This window comes from Streptopelia decaocto, assembly GCF_964273445.1.
Source record: "Streptopelia decaocto genome assembly, chromosome: 2".
Lineage (NCBI taxonomy): Eukaryota > Metazoa > Chordata > Aves > Columbiformes > Columbidae > Streptopelia > Streptopelia decaocto.
In genome coordinates, this window is record NC_138655.1 from 66,470,772 (window position 1) to 66,488,808 (window position 18,037).

Sequence of the window (18,037 nt, forward strand, 5' to 3'; positions counted from 1 at the left end):
CAAAAGGATATTGACAATTTTATCTCTTTAATAACTTTGTTATCTTGCTCTACAATAACACAGCATAAATTATTCTATTTCAAAAATCTAAGTTATCTTAAAGTGCATACCTATATTTTGGGAAAAGAATAAACCTTGAGACAGCAAGGACTGCTTTGCACATCATGTGCCATATTTCATGGGTCCTGAAATCGAGCCTAGAGATCAGATGATTCAGTAATTGAGCTGGAAGAATTTGGAGGCAGTAAAAGATAGCAAAGTCAGAGAAAGTTAACATAAAAGAGAGGGAGAGGAATAGGCAGATAGAACATGTGAGGTAGAAAGAAAGGGTCGTGGAGAAAGAAGAGGAGCTAGACCAGGAAAGCAACTTGGATAGGAAGAAAAAGGGGTTAGAAGAGCTTAAGAGTATAGAAAACATCTATTTCAGTGTGTAAGAGAAAGAGTAAGAAAAATGCACATGTAGAGAGGCACAGAGCAAGAATCAGAGTAAAAGATGATGAAGTAGAAGAGCAAAGAAATTTGAGAGCAAGTTAGGTAGGTGGTCTGATGGAGTAAAAGCTTAGTGGAGAAGAAGAGGGAAGAAGAGAAGAATCGGGAAGGGAGATTTTCAAGGGTAAGCCAGGGTAAGAAGTTCTGCTTGCATTAAGTTTAGATGATAATTTGGGTGAATGATTGGTTTGAGAAGCAGAATATCAGCCTGCAATAGAATCCAATGGAAATTTCATGTGTTTGTGTGTTTATCTGCTTTGTAAGGGATTAAGTGTTCTTAACTGTTTATGGGGTCAAATATTGCAGAAAATACCAGATAACGCAGATCCAACTACCTTAATAATGATTAATCATTCTTTTACACGCATAAAGATATCTTTCATTCATAGAATATTAATAGTAAAATTAATCCTTATTCCTAAAATTTATGCAAAGCTTAGAATAGATCTAATACCTTCTCTACACTCTTGCTAAGTTTTTATTTCAATATTCACTCTTCTTCTCAAGTCTACTGAAAAATTATACCTTTCGCCAAATAAATATTGGATCCTGTAAATATATCAGGAAAGTGTTTAGGAAACCAGAACAGTGTAGCAGACCATAAATGTTGTCTCTTTAACGTTTTCAACCTTCCTCTTGCAATAGCAGCAGTCCCTTTATCACTTACCATCCAGATTACTGAGAGTTACAAATGTTTAGGCCAAGAAGTCTCAAGGGTTATAGAAATATAAACATTGATTTACCATGTCATCCCTTTGGAGAATAGTCTGTCTATAAGCCTGGTAAAGTAATAGGGAAAGAGATGCTCTGCTCTGAGAATTTCAGTTTGTCAGTGAACATTTTCAAATGTTTACTGGAGCTACTGAGCTGAAAATGCATTCCTATGAAAATTGGAAGTGATGATAAAAAATATTTCTTATAATAACATTTCAAAGTGCTGGTCAGATTCTTGGCTTTCTCCTTCTTAAACTTAATTGAAGCTTATTCTCTGTATATAAAACCAATGTATTGTAGCATCCAAGGCATCTTGAACATAATTGTTTATCTTATTTTAATTAATGTAACCTAAGATGTTTAACTAATCTAGAGATTTATTTGGAATAGTGTAACTGAAAATTGGTTTTTGAAAACAAAAGCGGAAAACAGGAGTAGAAGGAATTAATAAAACCCAAATTAATCTTGTTCTGTAAATGAATTGATTTTTATTCCATTATTTACTTTTCCTTGATCTTTACCAGTGACCTTGATTATATTTGTGCAGAAGAGCTTACCAACTATATGGCTTACTTTTAGTGAGAGCAGTAAAAAACAGAACAAAACAAAACAAAAAACCACAAAGAAATTAGAAACTTATTTATTACTTTCTGCTTTAAGATTCCAGAGCACCCAATAAACATTTATTAATTAAGATTCATCCCCAGTTCTGTGAAGACAAACACATTATAGATTTCTATTTATAGATGGGAAAACATCTGGAGTCAGTTGACTACCACCATGCACATGTGTCAGCCTGAGCCAGTGCCTGGGGCCTGATCCTTCTCTGTTTTGGGCTCCGTATGTAATTGTTGACACCTTTGCTGGATGTGCATAAAGAACTGCTGGTTTGGAAACTGAGCTTCTTGGACATGTTTCATTCATTTCAGACCTGCATAAGCAATTACATCAAAATGCACGATGTTACATGGTGACAAGACTTCAGTCACTAGCATATTATCTACCAAAAAGCAGTTCCTACCTGCTCCGACCCCCTCACACAAGATGCCACAGGGCAGTGTTCACTCTTTGGAATAGGGCAGTGTTCAGTCTTTGGAATGCTTTTGCTTTATAATAGTGGGATCTGCTTTTAAGGAAGTAGAACAACTGCATAATGCTGTTTTCATTTCTGCATTGATTTTTTCACTCATTTAAATTTCTCCTCAATCTGAAAATTTTTAGTCAACAGGGAAAGAGGGGAAAAAAAATCACTTTTTTTTTTAGATTTAAAAAAGAATTTCAAACAAGACGTAAATATTTTCTAGGTTTTTGTTTGATTGGTTTATAAATCAAGAGATTTATAAATTTTCATTAGGACACAATAAGGCAGTTTAACTCAATTTAGCAATGAAGTCAGTGTTTTTCCAAGCTATCAAGTTAGTGCCTTATTAAAATCCCAGTGGCACTGGAGTATCTGAGGTGGAGAAAAAAAGGTTAAACTGCATATCAACTACTGAAGGGAGCTGAAAGGATGTGGAGCCCAATTAAACCTTCAGCACTGCTCTCTCTCATAAACACTTGCTACTTTATTCCCTCTGGAACACATTGCGAGGCAGCTAAAGTGGGAACCCAGCAAGAACCTTTTCATGAGATCTTTGTTATTGAGCCTCAGGTCCAGCCCAGTCCTTCTGGGTGAAAGGCTTCATACTCCCTCTCTATTAATCATCATCTGGCCTTCTAACACCTGGGACTGACTCCAACTCCCACTGTTGCTATATTGACAATATTCCCTGTTGATTTCCTCATTTTCTCAGCCAAGGCTAGAATGACCTCTTTAAAATTCTTTATAAACGTCAGTAATTGCCGCATCAAACTTCAATTCATTACTTTCCCAGGCCTCATGTATTTTGATGATATGAAAGTTGACCGCATTTACATGCAAATTGAAGTTTTATATTAATAAGGGCCAGTAAAAAGAGATTGCATGGTAATACTCCATTATGACTTTTAAATACATTTGCCCATGTCTCGACTTGGCATTAGCATGGCCAGACCATGAGGAAATCATGTTGGTCTGATTGCAATTTTGTTTTCCAATTGAAAGTACAATTTCATCAGGTTTCCCTGTCATTTCTAATAATGACTTAAGTTTGCTTGCTAAATTGAAGAATTTCTCCAGGCCTCTAGATGGGCTGGGAAACAGGTGAGGAGACAGCTGCTTCTATATGAAGTGCTTCATTATGAACTACCACTATATTCAAGCCCATAAGGCTTGTTTGATGATAGAAACAAAATTACTGAAGGTCTAGTGCAGCTGAGATTTATTATCTTAAGCGTATTAACTTTTAACATAAAACTTTGGAGGCACAACAGTTCATCTGTGAACAAAGTCTTTAATATCCTGATCAAAGTCTAAACTACTATTTCATTGTTTGGCCTCAGATTTTATACGCTGTTATACACTAGCAGGAAAAGAAATACAGCAACATTCTGCAGAAAGGGAATTGTGCATGTTAATATAAAAACTCAAGAAACCGCTATTCTAAACACATTCAGTTAGGAATCCTAGATAGTATGTAGTCACAATATCAAATCCATGACCCCACGCTGTTGTCATTAAAATAACATTCATGTTATTGATTATGAAAATCTGATTATATTTCTCACTGGACAATAAAGAAGTTAAAAAAAACTTCTGTATCAACGGCAGGTTACGGTAGGTTTTTATAAGAAACGTCCCTGTAGCTCTGCTATTGCAGATATTCCTGTTTGTTGTTAAACATACTTTTTGGGGGTGTTTCCATAGACACCAACAATGCTGCTGAAGGGAAAGAAATAGGAAAGAATTTTATAAAATGTAGTTTACGATGTGAATTTCCTGGCTGATGCAAGTCATGTTTAAGTAAAAGTATATCTGATATTTTGTTAGAAACTCAGGAAAATATACAGTGAGTTTATTCACGTAGAAGTTTTTGTATTCTGAGTTCCCTCAGGGTCAGTGGGATTATCAGGGAAGTACATAAACAGGGGCTTGTTTATGTAGACTCCTGCTTTCCAATATAACTTTAAACAGTAATAGGTGACATTCCTTGAATGTACACATTTATCGTTGCAATAATTTTGGAAATAACTGATGTCATAGAACTGGACTGTACACTTACTACTTAAAAATTAAACTGTGATCCAGTAGGACCACCTGCTTAGACAGATCTCTCTTGTTTTTGCAAAGTCCTGCAGACCTCTGTCAGGCTTCTCTTACATGAATCCTCATGTGAATAATGGAGTTGGAATTGATAGTTCAATATTGTTTGTATTACTTCAGAACTGTGTGTTGCATGGGCCAAGTAGCCAGATGATAAAGCTCAATTTTATTAAAATAATTCCTCATTCTTCTGTTTTCTAACAGAATTATTTTGCTCTTTTATATCAGATAAGTTTTCAACAGCAGCTTAATAAAGGTCAATGAGCATATGATAATACCATAACACTTCTTATCAGTGTTTATAATAAATATTTACACTGGGAATTTTTTAATTTATCATACCATGGTCTCAGTTACCCCTATTTGTTATCAAAATATAACACTATGGATTTATTTGATAGTTCTGTCTTCCAAACAAAAGGAACAACAAGTAAATTGCTTGTCCGAATGAAAGGTTTATTTGAAAGCGTTATCATATGGCTAAAGCAATGATCAGCTCTTTTAGTCTGGTGCACAAGAGACCTGTGCCTGTTTCACAAACTCCACAACCCTTGTTAGCAGCCTGAGTGTAATAGTGAAGAAAAGAATGAGTATCTATACTCCTCTTCAGCTATAGAAGTACTCCTTGTGCTGCCCAAGCTAACCTGAAAAATCAAGAGGAAAAATCTTTGCATTCAGTGATACTACCTCCCACTTTCATAATCAAATAGTGTGTGCAGTTGCTTGGTCTTTATTTTGTGCTGCCTGGAAACAGCTGGGGCACTGTTTTTTTGCCTTTGGAAAATCAGTTCTTCAGGTCTTTGAGACATGTTTTGTTTGTCTTGGTAGTCTCTTTTATAGTAACTTGAAATAACAGAATTGATAGAGATGATATGGGTGCAGGAGGGTTTTTTTGGGAAAATGTGGGGAATGTAATTATGTTTGATTTCTGCTGAAAGTGGTCTCCTTGCTTAAATAGAAAATAATTGCTCTTGAAATATCTGAATAAGTCTGTGTATATAAATATGCATGTGTGTTTTTAAAATAGGTAAAAACTCTGGAAATCTTCCACCTGAAGAAATAAAGCCCATAGATAGCATATAGCCTTGAAAAAGAAAGCACACTGATAAATTAAGTGGTAATTAGGAATGTCTAGTGATGATCATGGTAAATTTCAGGAAATCAGAAAGGTTGTGCAGTTCAGATCTATAAAAATAAGGTTACAGAATTTCAAGAAAAGTTAATGAAGATGATAGCTAAAATGGGTTATTTCTCTCATGTGTTCTCTTTCCTCATCTACCATGTAGGACCATCAACAGGAATCTGAAAAATACAAGTAGTCTACGTAAGAACTGGTGCCAAAGGAAAGTGTAACAGGATCAGGTAAGTGAGCCTAAAGAAAGGAAGACTTAGCTTATCTGTGCAAATTCAGACTGTTATTAAAAGCATAAGAATATCCAGATATCATGAGTGAAGGCATAGTTAATATTGTACAGAAAACTTCAATTCCTTCTCTTTCAACTGTAAGCAGTGAAAGGCAGAAGGACCTGCTCAAACTTTTTTTTTTTTTTTTTTCCCCAAAACTATGTTAATACTCAAGGGATTTAGCACAAAGTTCATTTCTTCCAAAATTTTTACCTTGGACACATATTTATGATGATGTTTCTGAGATTTTTCATGGAAATTAAAATACTTTATATGAGAAGTCACTAGTGAATTAAAACCAAACAGCCATAGAAATAATACTTAACTACATGAAAAATTTAAAGGGAGACAGGAAAGAGAATGCAAAATGGATGTTAGAAACCGGAGCTGAAGGAAGAGTATGCAACCTCATAGCAAACACCAAACTGGTAATTATCTTCAATGTGTGGTTGCTCATTGCTAGTAGATATTACTGTTCTAGATTGAATGGGACCAGGTTTTTCTTATTTCTCCCCAAGTCAGGGCTGCTGTCTCCCATACCCTGTGCAGAATTATATAACTTAAAGAGGAGAATGTTTTTTCTATATGTTTCTTGCAATACACACACTCATCTGGAGATATGTTCAAGAGGCCCGTTTCCTCATCAGTCCATTACTAACCCAAAAGCTGGAATGACAAAAATAATAACATTCCCATGGTGTGGACCATGATAGCTATTCATTTGTATTCATCAGGCCTCTTTCTTCACCTTGCAAGAGCTGTGGGTGAGGCAGACTCTACTGCAGCATTCTGTACTTTTATTCTACCTTGATGTTTGGTTTTCTAAGCTCACTGTGCTCCATCGGCATCAGTCTGAAATGTGGAGTGATCCGACATGAAATTCCTTATAACAAACTGATAGGATTCTTACTTACACTTTTGATGCCAGTTTGTCTCTCCATTTTGTGATATAAAGATCAACCTTGTAGCTGCTCTTTGGTTGTTGTTTCTGTTCTTTTTTGTTTGTTTGTTTGTTTTTTTAATTCAGCTAAACCTTTATTCTTTATAGAAAGTTAAAACAGAACCAGAAAAAGCTCATAGATATCATATAGCATATTTACCTATTAAACAAGACAGAAAGATGTTTATCTGCTTTATGACAAATGCAGCTTTATCTTAAAGTATTTTGCAAATGCAATGACTATGATTCGTCACCTGATTATCAGCTGTAAAGGCGTTTATTAAATACCATCCCCTCATTCATCGTTTTTATATGAAAGTAGTAAACAATGACTATTGCATACATAACTCTTCAGTACTGTAAAAGCAAAGGGCTGAAGTGTGTTGTCCTTCCTATGATATTTCAATTTAAACATGGCTGTATTGCAGTAATGTCACATCTCATTTATGTTGTGGACTTGGTGGGAGACAGGGATCATTACAGGAGGAACATTCAGAAAAATGCATTACCCACTAGTCATAACCATGAAAGAAAGTAAAGAGACATACCGATGCACATGCAGCTTCTATAATAGAACAGAAGAATAGGATTGCAATGAGCAGTGTACAAAAGCAGTAAGTTTAGAAGAGAGTTACCACTGCACTGAATTGTCAAGCTTGAGTCAAATGATATTATTTCTGACACCTCTGGCTACAGTACATTGCTTTTGGATTCAGTTTCTCCACTTTGGTTGTTGCAGTAGAGGCAATTCCCTTGTGCTTTGGTTGTTGAGATTATCCTCTTTTAAATAGCTTTCCCTTTCCCTTTCTTTCCCTTCTCTTTTCTGTGCTAGCATTATGGGTGTGAGCAAAGATTATGCAGACCGCTGTAATGCAATTTATTTTTTAAAGTTAGCTATTAACTTAGACAGACAGTCAAAAGCAAACAGACTACTGTACTATTTACATTTGTTTTTGTTGCATAGTAATAAGATTAACATTATTAATTAAAGATATCCAAATATAGAAAAACTAACTTCAGTAGACATCGCTTTTTAAGTGCCTATATGCTCATATACACTCCATAAGTGTCAGCGGTAGTACCACTCACCTACAGCATTTTCTCATTTTTTGTAGAGCACAGGTAACTTTCTATCAGAGTCCCCATTGTTTCAGATCAGAAAAGTTTGTAGAAAACGGAGAACACACCCAGGTTTCAAGATTTACAGGAGAGCTATGAGCAGACCGTAATTGGAGTAAACAGTGTAAAACAGTGATTTTCTTAAGTAGATATCACAGCCCATGTGAATGTTACGATTCTCCCAGACTTGCATGCTGCAAGTATGACCAAAGCCTCTTGTGATGGTCCTGTCTTGTGTACCTTATAATGTGAGATCAAAATGGAGCTATGAGTTTGAGAGGAGTTTGTCTTTAATATCAACTGAGTTCCAACAGCAAGTCAAAATCATACAGACCAACAGCCAAAAAGGAAGCAACAAAATGCATGTAAACCAGGATGGTAACCTGGATATACAGTCCTTATGCAACTAGAGACGGAAAAGCAACAAAGAGAATAATAAATCGAAGGAGGCAGGGGATTCATTAGCTAGAGAACAGGTATGAGATGAAGGACTATAACTAAGCCCACCTTACTTGCTGTGATCTCTGTATCAGCTGTAACATGGCTCTTCAGTAACCTGTGCTGAAGGCTGAACTATTTCAGAATCCTTCCTGAGATGTGCTGCACCCTTCCTTGATAATCCTGACCAAAAACTTGATTGTTTATTGTAGTACAAGTGGAAAACAGAAGAACATACTGCATTACCAAAACTGGGAATGGACAGAAATGCAGGATCTGGCTTTGGTTAACACTCTTCAGATTAGTTGTTCTTGAGTTCTGGGGTTTTTACTACACTGTACAGTGAATTAAAGGTAGAATTATTCAGAAATTAGAACAACTTTTGATTTTTAAGGTATCAGTGAATTAGCCTATCAGAGGCTATTTTGTTTAATTCCTGGAAAAAGTAACGCAAAATCAGTGCCTTTTTAGTCACTTACTAAGAGTTGAGGATTTTACTTCTTTACAACTGTTGAGTAAAATAGTACTGGAAATGATTTTAGTAATCAGAAGTAAAAGAAAAACTATTTGCAGGAACATCCAAATTCTATAGAATGGACCATACTAAGAAAGTAAAATAAGAGAATTAACTGCTATAAGACTTGGTACATTTTAACTAAGGCGTTTAGCAAGTTTACAAACAGAAAAATGCAATAGCAGGCTAGCTTTCAAATTGCTTACAATTATATACACTGTGCTATATAAATGTTCTCATGTAATTATTGATGTAATCTTAAAAATTGTGTGCTTTAACTCTCACTGATGTGCTTCAAATATGATTTTGCTAATGGTTACTGGTGTATGCTAATTTCCAGAAGAAATATACGCCTCTCACAGTTTATAATAATCTGAAGTTTTTTCTACCAGCTTTATGATTATTCTTCAGTACATGCAGTTCCTCTTCCTCTTTTATTTGTTGTGAGTATTTATTTGCTCTTTATTTTCAGTGATTGTGCCATCTCATTTCTGGTAGACTAAATAAACTAAACTCCAATGGATCAAGAAGCATAGGTCTCCAAGATATGTCTACATAGTGCTTTTGTCTTCAAAGAAGATAACAGCTACATAGCACAGAGTTAGAAGGCTGGTCCCAAAAAGTAAATAATTGAGTTTATAATCAGTTTTGTTTTCATCTTGATAATGGTTATTTCCAGTTTTATAAAGCTAACACAATACTATTCTGTATCAATTTTGGTTTTCATTGTTTATTTTGGTTCACATTGATTATCCCCTCCAGTAATGTTCAGAACCTACTATCTTCAGTGATGATCACTCTGTAAATGAGTTGTGTACACACAGTGAAGAAGTCTTGGCAAGTTTGATTACTCAGGATCAATTTATATGATGCTTATGCTGTTACAAAATACCTGTGGTTTTCTGGAATAATGGACCTGTAGGGGCAGGTAGTGAATGAAACTAAAGGACAAAGTATATACTGAATAGACATACAGTTGTTAGGCACAGTCTATTCCTGCATTTAACTGAACTTACTGAAAACTTGTTGACTGTCTGTTCCTTTCTCCTTTCCTCAGCTTCTATCTACAACACCTCTTATGCCTTTTTGTGTGTGTGTGTATCCCTTCAGTCAGATTTTTCTTGTACTTACTTTGTCAGCCTTTCAGTACTACAAAACCCCAAATTGTTTTTTTTGTGTAACACTACATTAGGTAAGGAGACATTATATGTATATTTTTTTACTATTTGACACATGTGGTGGCCTAGCCTCATATGGCCATAGGGCAGAGACACCAAAGTCTAGTTCTAGACCAGAACTTCAGAAATACTGCTAAGATGGAACTTAAGTGCCTGACTTCATGAGAACAACTTGCAAAATCAGCCTTAACTGCTGATATAATTCAGGTGCTTTTTCTCTGCATTGCTGGTATTTCTCATCCCCACTGACTTGGCAACATTGGCTCAATACTATTCAGTACTCTTTATCCCATTCCCAGACCAAGGAGCATATAGTTCCTCTCTGGTACTGTGACACACAGAGCAGATGGATACCACAACCACATTCTCCCCCTGTTTTTAAAAGACTAAAGAGAGATGGCTGCTTATGCAAAAAAGAGAGCATTTTGTGGTCCAAAAAAGCATCAAAAAAACGCTATTTCTCTGGTAACTATTACAATGTCATCTGGACATCTCATGTTATAAACTGCCATCTATAAACTTCTCTATGGCCCATTTATTGCTGAGTACCTCTAGCACTTAAATCATCACTGGGAACCCTCCTTCTGGACCAGGCAGTGTGTGTATGTTAGGAATCAGTAATGGGAAACCTTTGTTTGTAACCCATACTGGTTCTGCTGGGGAAGAAGCAGCCTGTATGATGCTGTATTTTTAATTTGTGACTGAAAGAGCAGTAACACACTGATGTTTTAGCTATTGCTGAAGGGTGATTGCATAGCATCAGGACCTTCTGTTTCTCACTCTCCTCTCCCAGGTAATAGGCTGGGGGTGTGCAAGAGGCTGGGAGGGGATACAGCCAGCATAGCTGACCGCAACTGACCAAAGAGTTAACCCATACCACATGATGTCATGCTCAGCAATAAAAATGGAATGGAGTAGTCTTTTCAAAGTAGCTGTTACTCAGAGACTGGCAGGGCATTGCTCTGCTGCTGTGAGGTGGTGGGTGATTGTTTTGGTGTCACTTTTTGTTTATTTGGTTGGTTGGTTTGTTTTGTTTTCCTTTCACATATTAAACTGTGTTTTGAACCATGAGTTTCTCTTGCTTTTACACTTCTGATTCATTCTCCTTTCCTGCTGGGGGTGGATGAACAGGTCACTGGGTGGGGGCTTAGCTACTGGCCAGGATCAAGCCACTGCACACACCTACCTGTAAAGCTGGACAGTCACCAATAAGTCACATAGATCCTGGATATGAAAATATGGTCTTGTGCCTAAAGTACAACTTTCAATTAATGAATTATCCTTAAACAAACATCTAGGACTTTGAGAATATATAGGGTTAGGGAAGACAGTCATCCTTCTAAATTGCTATCAGTTCTAATAGTGCAGGGTTGTAGCATATTCTTTTTCAGCTATTTCTAAGTAATATCTGATATAGAAATTAATTAATGGAATATATGGAGTTCTGCATCTAATTTCTATTATACAAATTTTCAGAGTGGGAAGGACTACTACAATGGCAACAGGACTTTCAGTAAACAGAAATAAGAAAAGTGATTTAGCAACTTTGTCTTGTTTCCTGAAACATAAATACTATGCTGCCAATTCTGTTGTTATTAGTAGTGTGAGTCTCACAGTACTTGATATTTTTCACTAGTCTCAAGTGTGTAATGAAAAAATTGTATCAGAATCCTAGATTATCCTATTATGCATCTATTTGTAATGTTAGGTGATTACACCCCTGAAGTCTTAGGAATTAGTAACACTTATAAAAGTCTTACAATTCTTATCTTATTGGCTGATGTTTTGAAAATGTTTATTGGAAGAATTATGAAAAAAAGAGTTATATCCTATTTTCTATAAACTCCTTAAAAGGAAGTCTTGTTTTCGTAAGACTGTTTTTTAAAATGAGCATTATACTAGAATATGGATAACTTTATAGTAACTTTCTATTGTGCATCTATACATGACAGGTGAAATTTGTCAATGTTCACTGCTGCCATTCTCTTCTGTGCTTTAAGTGAATGGTCCACTTCCTCAGACTTATAATTTAAAAACCTAAACCTCCTGAATTTTTTCACTTATGGCGCTTTTATGATGCTTATGCAAATATTTTAATATGGGGTGTAACTCTGGTTCATTATGGTTGTCAGTAGTAAAGTGTCCCTAAAAACTCTTGGGGAGAAAAGGGAGCAATAGGCTTAAATGTAATAGTGACCAGTAAGCTTGCCCCATTTTGGATTTACATACTATGTCACTATTTATTGTTGAAATAAGTGGAAGTCTTTTCTGTCTCTCCTGTCAACCATTATGGGTGTACCAGTTCCAGGGTGCAGTTTTGCTCAAAGTCTGGGGAAGTTTCCTCCCTCATCAGTCTAGCTCCTTGTAACTTGACTTTGTGTCTGCACAGGAGGTCAGGATTTAGCCTTGATAATTGTAGAAAGACTTGTATAGGAGTAAGAGAGTGGACACCTGGTTGTATTCCCTCAGTGCAATGATGATGGCTGTATTCCCAAGCATTCTGTCTGTACTAGCCTACTTTGACACCTTTGGGTAGCTGGAAGGGCTTTTTAACATCATACAAATTAATCCAGCCTGGGGCTGGATTAGCTGTAGTAATGGACAGCATATAAGGGTTTTCAGGCACACAGCCATCTAAACCTTGACAGGCTTGCTGCACTTCCAATAGTTTATTAAATCTTTAACAAACTAAAAGAGACTGTCAAGATGTTTCATCATTTTTTCTTATGCCATTTTTAGTAAATTTATTGCACATAAAAAAAAGACATCCCTAGGCATAGCCCAGGAGCACTAGGGCAAGTTTCCTCACTCTTCTGCCAACATGTTTCTGTCGTGCCCTGGAGGTAGCACCTGGATCGAGAGGGTATTTCTGTTTTTCATTTCTGTGGCCTCTCAGCTGACAGTATTAACCAGCTAATTAGTGATGATAGGAGTGGACTTTTTTTTTATCATACACAGGTATTTTATTTCACTTTTTTTTTTTTTTTTTTAATTGCAGTTGTTTATAGCAGTCCTTAGTATCTTAGAGCTGAAACTATTGTGTTTTGTTTTGTTTTGTTTTTCTTATTTTTCCATCTCTTGCACATTCTGCTTCATGAGTACGGGGCTGCTTGTAAGTGTAAACCTCCTAGCAGAAGGATTGTAATATTGTCTGTTTTAGAGAAAAGGGCATTTGGAGTGTTTGGGAACAAAAACAGGTCTGAAAAATTATACACATGGGTAGAAAGAGCAACATAGCTGAGCTTACTCTACCATTCCTAACAACATCTCTTTTCACTCCTAAACTGTGACTAGCTCCTGAACACATACTATTTCCTTGTGTACTTGTGGGTATTTTGCTAATAGAACTAGAGCTGTTGCTGCTTGTGAACATTATTAACTTTGTTGACTTTGCAACCTTGGAACAAGTCCATGGCCTGATGCTGTTCCAGGGGACAAGTTTTGAGGTTCTTATTCAGCTTTTATTATCTTTACTCAGTCAAAGGGCTAAAAAATGGAATTATGGTAATAAGTTGCAGTCCTTCATTAGTAGTATCCCAGTATTTTAGTTAAAACAGCTGGTTTCTCTTGGAAAAGAGCAAAATGTTGGGTATTTGGGCTATTAATACAGGATGTTTCAAGAAGATGGACCAAATTTCAAAGCAGTCTTGATTTCAGATTGGGTCCACATAAAGAAGGCTGCACATGCTTTCACCTAATGTTCACATAATGCCTGGAGGCTGGGAAGCAAAAGAAAGGAGATACGTGAAGAGGGATGGAAGAATGTATGTTGGCAACAAAACAAGTTAGCGGTTCATGATCCTGGCTTTGACTTTGATCCAGTCTCATTAATGAGCAATTTTGCAAAGCTGCAAGGAGTTCTGTGGTTGCAAGACAAATTCAGTTTAGGTTGTCCATACAGGTGTGCATGGGAAGGAACGGCACAAGATGTCATCCAGAATGTATGAATTTTTCCAAAAGTGTATTAATCATTTTAGTTCAATAACTTTAGCCGTTATGGCTGAACATCACTTCAGGATATAAAGGATCAGATGTTAATAAAAGCAGTTTTGAAATGTACTGCTTAAAGCAAAGCGGAGGAGAGAATCCTGAATCCAGTCCACTGTGGAATGAACAACTTCACTGAGAAGATGCAAAACAAGATAGCTGCCAATATAATAGGTTATTATTTTTCAGCTGACTCATCTGCAACAGTGGAAGAGTGCTTGCTTATAATGAAAATAAGTGAAATTATCAAGCACCTCAAATTAATGAAAAAAAGTAACTCCTTTGATATAAATAGTCATAAGGTTGCTACCTGGGAAATTCCCCCTTGACTTAAACATTAATCTTGCTGTTTATCATCTGGAACATAATGTTTATGGTTACATCTAATAAGGTTGTGAGCAGCTAGTATCATCATGATTCCTGTAAAAATTTTGATCCTATTATCTTGTTTGATGGTGAGTTATGTTACCTGTACAAGAATTATTAGATGTCTGCATTCTTCCTTTTAGCTAGAAGAAAGTCTTATATAAATCAGTTGCTGAAGTTGTTTAACACTGTTGACTAAACTGTTGTTCAGACCCTTTTAGAAAGTCAAATGGAAAGTTTCTATTATTCTGTGTCCTTAACTGTGGACAAAATTATCTCCTTCAACAGATCCGTTTTAAAGAAGCAAGTAGGACTCTTTTGTGCTTGTGAGATGGCCATGGAAAACTGAGAGAAGTTCTATTTTTTTGTGGAGTGTAAGATTTTGGCATAAGTCCAGAAAAAGAATCTGTGCAAAAGCTTATCTGATTCAAGCAGAAATGTAGGAGGTAGATATCAGCACATGCATCTGTATACTTGACACAGGAAAACAGGAGTGAGTGTGTAGGAATGGAATTGTCTGATGTTTGCTTGGGTATTTTTGTTCATACAAATTAGCATAGTTAAATATTGAATTAATAAAAATATTGATGCCAAAAAAGAGTAATTGTCAAAATTTCCTACATACAATCCAGCATCAAAAGCAAACAAGGCACAAATCCCACAAAAACATTTTTCATTGTACAGATCTGATTTTCTCAGGCCATTTCCATGATGTACTGTACAAGACAAGACACTTTAGAAAAAAAAATATGATGTGATCATCTAATAATTCCAAGTTGATTAGAATACAAAAATAGGGAAAAGGTGTGTGTTTGTGAAATGCTATCTCTGGTAGCAGTTCTAGTCTTGGCCTTTCTCGGCTTTCAAGTACTTGAACTGGAAATAATACTAATAGTTTTAAACTTTTAAAATTATTTCCACATATGTAGTATTGATATGTCTGCTTTTACTATTTGAAACATGGCATTGCGGAACAACTTATTTTGGATGTTACGCCCAAGCATGTGGAGGAAAAGGAGGTTATCAGTCAGTATGGATTCACCAAGGGGAAATCATGCTTGACCAACCTAATAGCCTTCCATCTAAACATGAGGAGAAACTTCTATACTTTAAGGGTGACAGAGGAACAGGCTGCCCAGAGAGGTTGTGGCACTTCTTCTCTGGAGACATTCAAAACCTGTCTGGACATATTCTTGTTCGATCTACTCTAGGTGAACCTGCTTTAGCAGGTGGGTTGAACTAGATGATCTCCAGAGGTCCCTTTTAACCCTAAACATTCTGTGATTCTGTGATTTCTAAATCATCTTTTGTTGGTATTTGTACTATATGCTCATTATATGGTGTCTTGTAGCTATCTCTTAATCACCTATAGTTAATCACCTGATCTGATGGACAGATCAAATTAACATTTTTTATCAGGCTGCTTCTTTTATTTTTTCCAGAATTACATATTTTAGGCTAATTTGATATTAATTATATTCTTCTTTATGCACCAAAATAAACTAAGTTAATCTGATGAGTAACAGCAATACATTTGCCACTTAAAATAGGGTTCTCCTTGTTAGTAAATGGAGGGGAAGAATTATTGAATTTCATGATGTAGAAGCTTAATAAACTTTCTTTCTACTTATTCACTGACCCTTTCAAAGTAACCAACTGGAAGGGAAGAAGGTATGCAAATGCCCCACATTACAGAACATATTTGCTATTTATTCTGTAATACGAAGATATCCATTATGTGAAGATATCCAAATTAAGACACAGTAAAATGACAATATGCTCAATAATTTTTTTTTTTTTCCTCAAAATTCTGCAAACGTAATAACTGATATTTATGTTGGGCTATTATATGTACATTAATTTTGCAGAAAGCTAAGCATCTTAGCTGTACTTCTCTTTGTGTTTAGTTTAGATTTCACAGTCATACAGTCAGATTATGAGGAAATCGTAATAAGCTAATTGACAGAGATATAAACTACATTATTGTACACCCAGAATATATTACTTTGGTTATGAAAGAGCTTCTGAAATGCAACTATTATTTTTATGAAATTGAACTGTAATCCTCATTTGAATAGAGCACTTAATAAGTGACTTGGGCTACTGGAGTATTAAACTGGAGACTGCAGTACTTAACTGCATTTCTTTCACAGCAAGTAGGAACTGTTGAAAAAGGCAGCTCCTAGATATTTCTTTAGTGATGTTTATAGCTCCTCTTATCAACAGGTAGTGGTATAACATACTTTGCATTCCACAATAACTGATGGAGTATGAAAACCCTTCAAATGTTGGCTGATTCCTTATGACCTAGATAGTGCTGCACCAGCATTTGGAAACAATTCTAAAGAAGACTGGTAGATTTTCTGAACAAAAGGGTTAAGAAAGCAAAGGTAAGTGAACTACAAGGCAGCTTCCTTGGGATAATCACTCAGGAATGCACACTATAATCTAGAAAGGTAGGGCTTGAGCTTTGAAGTATGTCTTCTAGACTCAAGTGACAGAGGAGGAAAACCGTAAAAGCACTAAGCCCATTCCTGCTGCCACTGAAATAAATTGCAGAGCTAGTATTTGCACTTGTATTTCGGTCCCTAGAGCTTTCCCTGATCATAATGCCACCTACTAGCAGTTCTGTGAATTGTACCAGGCAAGGACAGGTGGTCCTCCAGAGGACTTACTCTATTGTTAGCAAGAAGAATCATCAAGGTACATGCAACTAGACATTTTGAAAGAAAAAGACGTTACAGGAACATGTGGATTAACATGGAACTACCCAAGACAGGCAGTGAGGCTAGTGAGGTGCTGACCCATGGGGTTTGATGTCCATGTTTTCCGGAATATGTGTACCCAAGGGTCTTGGAAAAGAACTAAGAGAAACATAGTACCAGACTTACAGAGCAACTAAGATTGTCAGGCCTATGATTGAAAGGGATGCAGTCAACATAGCTCTTTCCATCTTTATTGGTTTCAAATCTGTTAATAAAAACTGTTTTATATGTATAACATCTATTAGTTCCCTAAACTTCAGCAAGATAATGACTAACTACCAAGTTTTCTCTTCTTTCTGCACATTCATTGCTAAAATATTAAAACAATGAATTTCCCAGGCTGCATAATCAAAGGCTGTTTGAATGAATCTGCCTTTGGAAAGATGTAGAGAACAAATTGCTGTTAGCTCTTTTAATACAAAAATCATCAGATTGAAAACCACTATTGAAGAATGAGTTTCTTTTTTTTAAAAAATATATAATTTACTAATGTATCTCTTCCTAGACAGTTTACAAAAACTCTTCTGAGTAATTTATGTTGTATTCTCAGCATTAAAATCTTACAGAACCAAATGATGATACATCTCTTTTTGTGTCATAAATGTATTGCTGTTATTAATCTTTACCTTCACAGCTGTTGAGTTCAAATACTTATCTAAGAAATATATAAATAATGTCTGTATTGGGAAAGATTGACACTCATCATAATCTGTCTTCCAGCTGGCATAAATGATATTAAATTATAAGTTAACTACTCTGACTGCTTTACTGACTTGTGTGGAATGGAACTTCATTTCTGTAGGACAGGATGGACTTGGTGGGCACAAGGTCTGGTAGAGTCAAACATCAATGGGGATCAGAAAACCATGGTTCTTCCTAATTCTAGTGATAGTCTGTTGTGTTACACCTCACATAAAAAGTAACTTGTTTCAGAAACACACT